The sequence below is a fragment of the Neoarius graeffei genome, chromosome 1 (genome assembly GCF_027579695.1).
Source record: "Neoarius graeffei isolate fNeoGra1 chromosome 1, fNeoGra1.pri, whole genome shotgun sequence".
Taxonomy (NCBI): domain Eukaryota; kingdom Metazoa; phylum Chordata; class Actinopteri; order Siluriformes; family Ariidae; genus Neoarius; species Neoarius graeffei.
The window spans coordinates 60,196,456-60,204,916 of NC_083569.1; positions in this window are offsets into that span (position 1 = coordinate 60,196,456).

Consider the following 8,461-nt stretch of genomic DNA (forward strand, 5'->3'; position numbering starts at 1 on the left):
GGGGCTGTACTTCGACTGTGGCGAACATGGCCATCTATTGGCACAATGTCTCATCCGACCACCCAATCCCAGAAAACAAGATCATCTCCATAAGGAACCCAGCTCCACCAGCCTGGTGAGTCACAAACCCACTTCTCCACAACAAATTTCTTAAACTCCATGTATTGTTAAAACTCCCAGACTTGACCCATGTTCTCTCTGCCCTCATAGACTCAGGGCAGAGGGTAATTTCATTGACCTTGTGGTTATCCAGAGGCTCAAACTGCCTCCTGAGGAGCTCCAACAACCAGTGAGCCTAAAGCTGATAGATGATGGACCCATTGGGGAGGGGCTCGTCACCACTCACACCATACCAATTGAGATTCAGGTTGGGGTGCTTCATAAAGAATGCATCTTTCTGTTCATCACCCCCACTGCACATCAGGCCATAGTTCTGGGTTTCTCCTGGTTACAACTCCACAATCCTCTCATTTCCTGGTAGCACCAAGAAATTTTATGACAGTCTCCATCATGTGTTCATGATTGCTTGCAACTACCACAAATCACACTGGCTTCAACCTCCATGGAAAGCCCCTCACCCAGGGGTGTCAAACATGTTCCTGCCTACTACCATGAGCTCAAGGAGGTATTCAGCAAGGATAAGGCCAGTGGTTTGCCTCCTCACCGACCATATGACTGTGCCATCAATCTCCTCCCTGGCACTACACCTCCATGCAAACATATATACCCAATATCCCTCATTGAACAAACCACCATGGAGAAGTATGTTCAGGAAGCACTGCAACAGGGTTATATCTAGCTAGCCACATCCCCAGCATCTGCAGGCTTCTTTTTTGTGGAGAAGAAAGGAGGGGGTCTCTGACCCTGCATTGATTACCGAGGTTTGAACCAAATTACAGTTAAGTACCCCTACCCACTTCCACTTGTGCCATCCGCCTTAAAACGGTTAAGATTTGTTTGCATATTCATCAAGCTGGACCTTAGGATTGCTGATAATTTAGTGTGAATTTGTGAGGAGAACAAATGGAAAACTGCATTTAGTACTACTCCAGGCCACTTCAAATATTGTGTGATGCCATATGGACTTTCTTGTGCACCCAGCATCTTCAAATGCCTCATCAATGACGTCTTCAGGGACATGTTGGGATGTTATGGTATTGGTTTTATTGACAACATCTTGATCTACTCCCCAGATGAAGTCACTCACTGCAAACATGTAAGTCAGTAGTAACCCAACTCCGAGAAAACCAACTCTACATCAAAGCTGAAAAATGTGAATTCCATGAAACTCAGAGTTCATTCCTGGGATCAGCGCTGAGGGTGTAAGCATAGACCCAAGCAAGGTCTCTGCTGTCACTACCTGGCCCGCACCCACTACAGTCAAGGAACTACAACATTTCCTAGGATTTGCCAATTTTCATTCACAACAGTCTTCACAACAGCACCAATTCTCAGACATCCAGATCCTTCAAAACCATTCACCGTGGAGGTAGACACTAAGACTAGAGTGGGAAGGGTGTTGTCACAGTGCTTTGGGCAGAAGCCCAAGCTATACCCCACTGCTTTTTTTTCTCAGAAACTCTCACCAGCTGAACAGAATTATGACATCAGGAACTTCTCATAATAAAGCTTGCCCAAGAGGAATGGAGACATTGGCTTGAGGGGGCCACACATCCATTTGTTATCCTCACTGATCATAAAAATATTGAATATCTAAAGACAGCAAAATGGCTGAATCCATGTCAGGCAAGGTGGGCACTGTTCTTCACACGTTTCCAATTCACCATCTCCTACCATCCTGGTTCCAGAAACATTAAGGTCCAGGCGCTGTCCAGAATTCACACATCCACAATGCTCAACCAATAACCCACTCCTATCCTGCCACCTAAATGCTTTGTTAATGCCATCACTTGGGCAATTGGCAAGGTAATAGCTCAAGCCCAACCTCACGGCCCTCCAGAAGCCTGTCCTCCTGGTCTCATGTTTGTCCCACCACATTTATGGGAATGGCTCATTACTTGGGGTCATTCATCCCCTGCCACTGGACATCCCAGTAGTCAACACACATATCAACTCATCCAAACTAAGTATTGGTGGGAGAACATAATGTCAGAGATCAACAGATTAATTTCCTCCTGTTAGGACTGGGGACTGTCTTGGCCTCTAGAGGCCGCTGTTATTGCTTTATCTTGTCATGTTTGTTTTGGCCTCTAGAGGCCGCCACCGCTTCTGTGTTTTGTGTTTGTTTTGATTGCCTGTTTCCATGTGCCTTTTACCCCACCTGTTCTTTATTTCCTGCCCCACCCAGTTTCTTAATTTCCCTGTGTATAAATACTTCCTCAGTTTGGTCCCTAGTCACGGAGTCTTTGTGCTGTTATGTTTATCACTAGAGACCTCTGTTCCATGTTCCTTGCCTTTGTCTTTGTGGTCTTTTGTACTTTGCTTTCTTGTGGACTTTTTGGACTTTGCATTTACCATTTTGGATCTTCTGAACATTTGGATTTTTGCCTTTTCTTTTCTTATTTTTTGGCTTTTTGTTTTGACTTTGAACTTTTGGATTTTTTATTTTTTTTCCCGTATATCTTCTGAGCGTTTGGATTATACTTTTGTTTTTTTGCCTTGGATTTTTTGCATTGTAAATAAATTGTTTTTTCTACTCTACTTTTGCCTCACTCCTCTGCACTTGAGTCATTCCCCTGGTGGCCTAGTGGGGGTTTGCTGGATTACTACACCAGCGACCTGGGTTTGATTCCCAGCAAAACCCTAACAGAAAGACTCCGTCATGACCGACTCAGCAGAGGCTGCTTCAACTGTCTACCCAGACAACCTTCAGGGAATTATGGCAGCTTTGACACGCTTCAGAGCGACCATGGACACTCATGGACGAACACTCGCACGCCAACATGAGGCCCTTGCTTGCCACGAGGTACTGCTTTAGCAAATTGGGAAAGCCCTGGCACAGTTGACTCCTATGCCCGCATCGCCTCCTCCTGACCTTCCCCTTGTTCCTGCTCCACCATCTGCTCCTGCTCCAGTGCCTTCTGCCACGCTGCCTATGTCACCTCGTGAACCCTGCCTTCCTGCACCACAGAGGTATGGCGGCAAGCATGGGGAGTGCCGGGAGTTCCTTACCCAGTGCCAACTCACCTTTGAGCTCCAGCCTTCAACCTACACTACGGATTGCCGCAAGATCGCATATGTGATAACCTTGTTAGCTGATAAGGCATGAACTTGGGCAACAGCCGTCTGGCAGAGACAGGGACCCGAGTGCTCTGACTTCAAGCTGTTTATGGAGGAGATGCTTCGGGTCTTCGATCAGGCAGACATCAGTAAAGATGCAGCCAGGAAGCTCATGTCCATCCGGCAGGAAGGAAGCATTGCAGACTACGCCATCTCATTCTGGACGCTCGCAGCAGTCAGTGGATGGAACGAGACTGCCCTGGTTTCAGCCTTCCACCATGGTCTGTCTGACCCCATTAAAGATGGTCTGGCCTCCATCGGATGTCCAAGTGACCTTGAAACACTGATTTCACATGCCATTTGTCTTGACAACAGGATTAGAGAGCGCCGCCAAGTCCTGAACCTCCCCGGCCTCACTGCCTCAACATGGAGCCCGTCTACCTCCTCCAGTGACTGTCCGGAGCCCATGCAAGTGGGCCGTACTCGTCTCTCCACATCTGAGAGGGAGCACAGAAGGAGGGACAAGTGCTGCATCTACTGTGGCAAGCCTGGCCATTTCCGAGCATCATGTCCCGAGCTCTCGGGAAAAGGACTGCCCTGTCCAGCCGAGGGAGGGTTGTGACAGGGCCTACCCTCTCTCCCGAACTCCCTGGCCAAGGAGTCTACATCCTGGTCTCCATCTCCTGGGGTGAGTCCGTCCACTCTTGCCAGGCCTTGTTAGACTCCGGGGCGGCGGGAAACTTTATGGATGTCCACTTCGCCCGAAGAATCAATGTCCCTACTGCACCTCTTGAAGTCCCGCTGTCTGTGTCTGCTCTGGATGGCCAAGCTTTAGGTGACGGAAGAGTCACCCAAGTAACTTCTCCAGTCTTTCTCCAGTCTCAAGGTCACAAAGAAGAAATATCCCTGCACCTGATTCATTCACCAGAGTTCCCAGTTATTCTAGGCCTTCCTTGGCTTACCCGCCACAACCCTCGCATAGACTGGGTAACAAGCCAGGTTGTGGAATGGGGTCCTGCATGCTATGCCTCTTGTCTGCTCTCTAGCTCTCCTGTGTCTCCTGCCGAGCCTCCTGATCTCACGGAGTTATCTCAAGTTCCCACAGAGTACTGGGATCTGAAAGAAGTTTTTAGCAAGAGCAGGGCTGCTGTTCTTCCTCCGCACCATGCCTACGACTGTGCCATCGACTTGCTCCCTGGGACTACCCCTCCTCATGGCAGACTGTTTTCCCTCTCTTAGCCAGAATGCAAGGCCATGGAGGAGTACATCAAGGACGCCCTGACCTCTGGGTTCATTTGACCCTCCACCTCACCCGCTGGTGCCGGCTTCTTCTTTGTCGGCAAGAAGGATGGGGGGCTCCGGCCGTGTATTGATTACAGAGGCCTTAACAAGATCACTGTACGCAACCGCTATCCCCTTCCGCTGATGTCCACAGCATTCGACCTGCTCCAAGGCACCACTGTCTTCACCAAGTTGGACTTATGGAACGCATACCACCTCATCCATATCCGACAGGGAGACAAGTGGAAGACTGCCTTTAACACCCCGTCAGGGCACTATGAGTATCAAGTTATGCCCTTCAGACTTGCCAACGCACCAGCAGTTTTTCAGGCCCTTATCAACGACGTCTTGAGGGACATGATTAACCAGTACATTTTTGTCTACCTCAACGACATCTTGATATTTTCCAAGACCTTACAGGAGCACCGCCACCATGTCTGCCAAGTCCTCCAGAGGCTACTACAGAACAATCTGTTTGCTAAGGCCCAGAAATGCGAGTTTCATGTCCCCGAGGTCTCCTTCCTGGGTTTTATTGTACGGATGGGACAACCCCAAATGGACCCAGCCAAGACCCTGGCTGTCCGGGACTGGCCTACTCCCAAGTCCGTTAAAGAAGCTCAGCGGTTTTTAGGATTCGTTAACTTCTACCGCAAGTTTGTCAAGAACTTCAGTTCTGTAGCAGCACCCATATCGGATCTCACCAAAAAGACTGGTGGATCTTATGTCTGGTCTCCTCAGGCGGAAAAGGCGTTCAAGGACCTCAAGCACCGCTTTTGCATGGCACCCATTCTGGTCCTCCCGGACACTTCCCAACCGTTCATCGTGGAGGTGGACGCCTCGGACAGTGGTGTCAGCGCGGTTCTCTCTCAACGCTCGGAAGGAAAGTTGCACCCCTGCGCATACTTCTCCCACCGCCTGAGCCCTGCGGAGTCCCGGTATGATGTGGGGGATCGAGAACTCCTAGTGGTTAAACTGGCCCTTGAGGAGTGGAGGCACTGGCTGGAGGGAGCGCAACATCCATTCCTGGTTTGGACAGACCACAAGAACCTGGAGTACCTCCAGCAAGCCAAGAGACTGAACCCACGACAGGCTAGGTGGGCCTTGTTTTTCAGTCGATTCGACTTCACCCTATCATACCGCCCGGCTCTAAGAACACCAAACCTGACGCGCTTTCCAGGCTGTTCTCTGCCACCAACAGGGAGATTGAAGTTGGGCCTATTATCCCTGTGTCCCGGATTGTGGCCCCTGTCCGCTGGGGTGTCAAGGAGGTCGTCCGACGAGCTCAACGCCAGGACCCCGGTCCTGGGACGGGGCCACCGGGCCTCTTGTATGTCCCTCGTCAAGCCCGGGCCAAGGTTCTCCAGTGGGGTCACTCGTCCCCTCTTACTGCCCACCCGGGAGCTCTGAGGACCCTGGACTTCTTGAAAAGACGCTTCTGGTGGCCGAGCATGGAGAAGGAAGTGAGGTCATTCGTCCTGTCCTGTGATGTGTGCACCAGAACCAAGAACCCATGACAGTGTCCCCAGGGCCTCCTGCATCCTCTGCCTATTCCCCGGCGTCCCTGGTCCCATGTGGCGGTCGACTTCATCATGGGCCTTCCAGACTCTCAAGGTAACACTGTCATTTTGGTCATAGTCGACAGATTCTCGAAGGCCTGCTGCTTCATACCACTGTGCAAGCTCCCTTCTGCCCTGGAAACAGCTAAACTTATATTTACTCATGTCTTCCGAGTCTTTGGTCTCCCACAGGACATCGTCTCAGACCGGGGGCCCCAGTTCTCCTCCCGAGTGTGGCGCGGGTTCTGCAAGCTCATCGGGGCCACTGCCAGCCTCTCCTCTGGGTTCCACCCGCAGTCCAATGGCCAGACGGAGAGGCTCAACCAGGACCTGGAAACCACCCTGAGAGGCCTGGTGATGAATAACCTGACATCATGGAGCACCTGGCTGCCATGGGCGGAGTACGCCCACAACACCCTGCAGTCATCGGCCACCAGGTTGTCGCCATTCCAGTGCCAATTCGGGTTCCAGCCACCTCTGTTTCCGGACCAGGAGGAGGACGCTGGGGTGCCCTCGGTCAACCAGTACATGAGACGGTGTCGCAAGACCTGGAACAAGGTCAGGAGGACCTTCATCCAGACTTCCAGGGCCAACCAGACTCAGGCCAACCACCATAGAAGGCCTGCCCACGTTTTCCGCCCTGGGCAGCAGGTTTGGCTGTCTGCCAAGGACCTTCCGCTGTGGGTGGAGAACCGCAAGCTTGCTCCTCGCTACATTGGCCCCTTCAAGGTTGTGCACAGGGTGAACCCTGTCGCCTACTGGCTCCAGTTGCCCCGGACTCTAAGGATCAACCCCACATTCCATGTTTCCCTGTTGCGGCCCATACTGTCGTCCACGTATGCCCCTGCCCCTAGGAATCCCCCACCCCCCTGCATCTTCCAGGGTCAGACTGTGTTCACTGTGCGCCGCCTGCTTGACTCCCGCTGGGTCCGCGGTGGGCTCCAATATCTAGTGGACTGGGAGGGCTATGGCCCTGAGGAGCGCTGCTGGGTTCCCACTCGGGACGTGTTAGACAAAGAACTGTGTCGGGACTTCCATTCAGCCCATCCAGATCGCCCTGGGAACGTCAGGAGATGCTCCTTGAGGGGGGGTCCTGTTAGGACTGGGGACTGTCTTGGCCTCTAGAGGCCGCTGTTATTGCTTTATCTTGTCATGTTTGTTTTGGCCTCTAGAGGCCGCCACCACTTCTGTGTTTTGTGTTTGTTTTGATTGCCTGTTTCCATGTGCCTTTTACCCCCACCTGTTCTTTATTTCCTGCCCTGCACAGTTTCTTAATTTCCCTATGTATAAATACTTCCTCAGTTTGGTCCCTAGTCACGGAGTCTTTGTGCTGTTATCACTAGAGACCTCTGTTCCATGTTCCTTGCCTTTGTCTTTGTGGTCTTTTGTACTTTGCTTTCTTGTGGACTTTTTGGACTTTGTATTTACCATTTTGGATCTTCTGAGCGTTTGGATTTTTGCCTTTTCTTTTCTTATTTTTTGGCTTTTTGTTTTGACTTTGAACTTTTGGATTTTTTTATTTTTTCCCGTATATGTGGCAGATCACAGAATCCAGGGACACATGTCGGCCCGGGGGCATTTTGAGTTATTGACAGATTCAGAAAGTACAGTTTCTAAGCTTTCCAATGATGCCTTCCATGTGGAGATCTGACAATATTTGAAGAATGTGTGGCCTTTTGAAAGTGTATACTTCTTAAAACAGAAAAGGGAGAAAATCGCCCTCAAAGTTTTCCATCTCAGCTACTCTGGGTGTAGGGCGGGCACATAATGGTGCTCATTTGCATGACATTAAGGAAAGCCCTACCCCCTACGAGCTAGCACGATACTACTTTCATGTAAACAAAGATCACCACGTCAATTTTCCTTCCATGCAAAGTATGCCCAAAACAATTATGAAGTACAAAAATAAGTCCTAAAGTATACTTTAACGTTTTGTGGTTGAAAAATTACTCACACCGTAAGAAAGAAAGATAGCACGATGATGACACAACTAACACAATACTAGTTTCATGTAAAGCCTCGGTCACAACCGGCCGTATGTGCTCCAACAGCCGGTCTACATGCAAAAAACGCAAGAAACGCATGAGAGCGCGCATGAAACGCACGAGCGCGCGCGTGTGAAAAGCACGAGAGCGCACGTGTGATGTGCTGATTTTCGAGCCGCAGACCGGCCGCAGAGGTTCTTTGTCATGTCAAACAAACTCTACGGGCGCTTACGTTTTTTTCAGGTTGCAAGACAAACTTACGGCCAACGCGCGTCTTTCTCCGTGAACAAAAAAGAAACCGCAGCGATTTGGGAAACGCCAAAAATCACACGGCCAAAAAAATCGTATGTCCAGTTGTGACCTAGGCTTAACCAAACCACAACACTCTCCGTTACATGCAAAAATAACCACACAGCCTTAGATTAATAAACTTACCCCATCAGAAAGAGAAACGGCGCC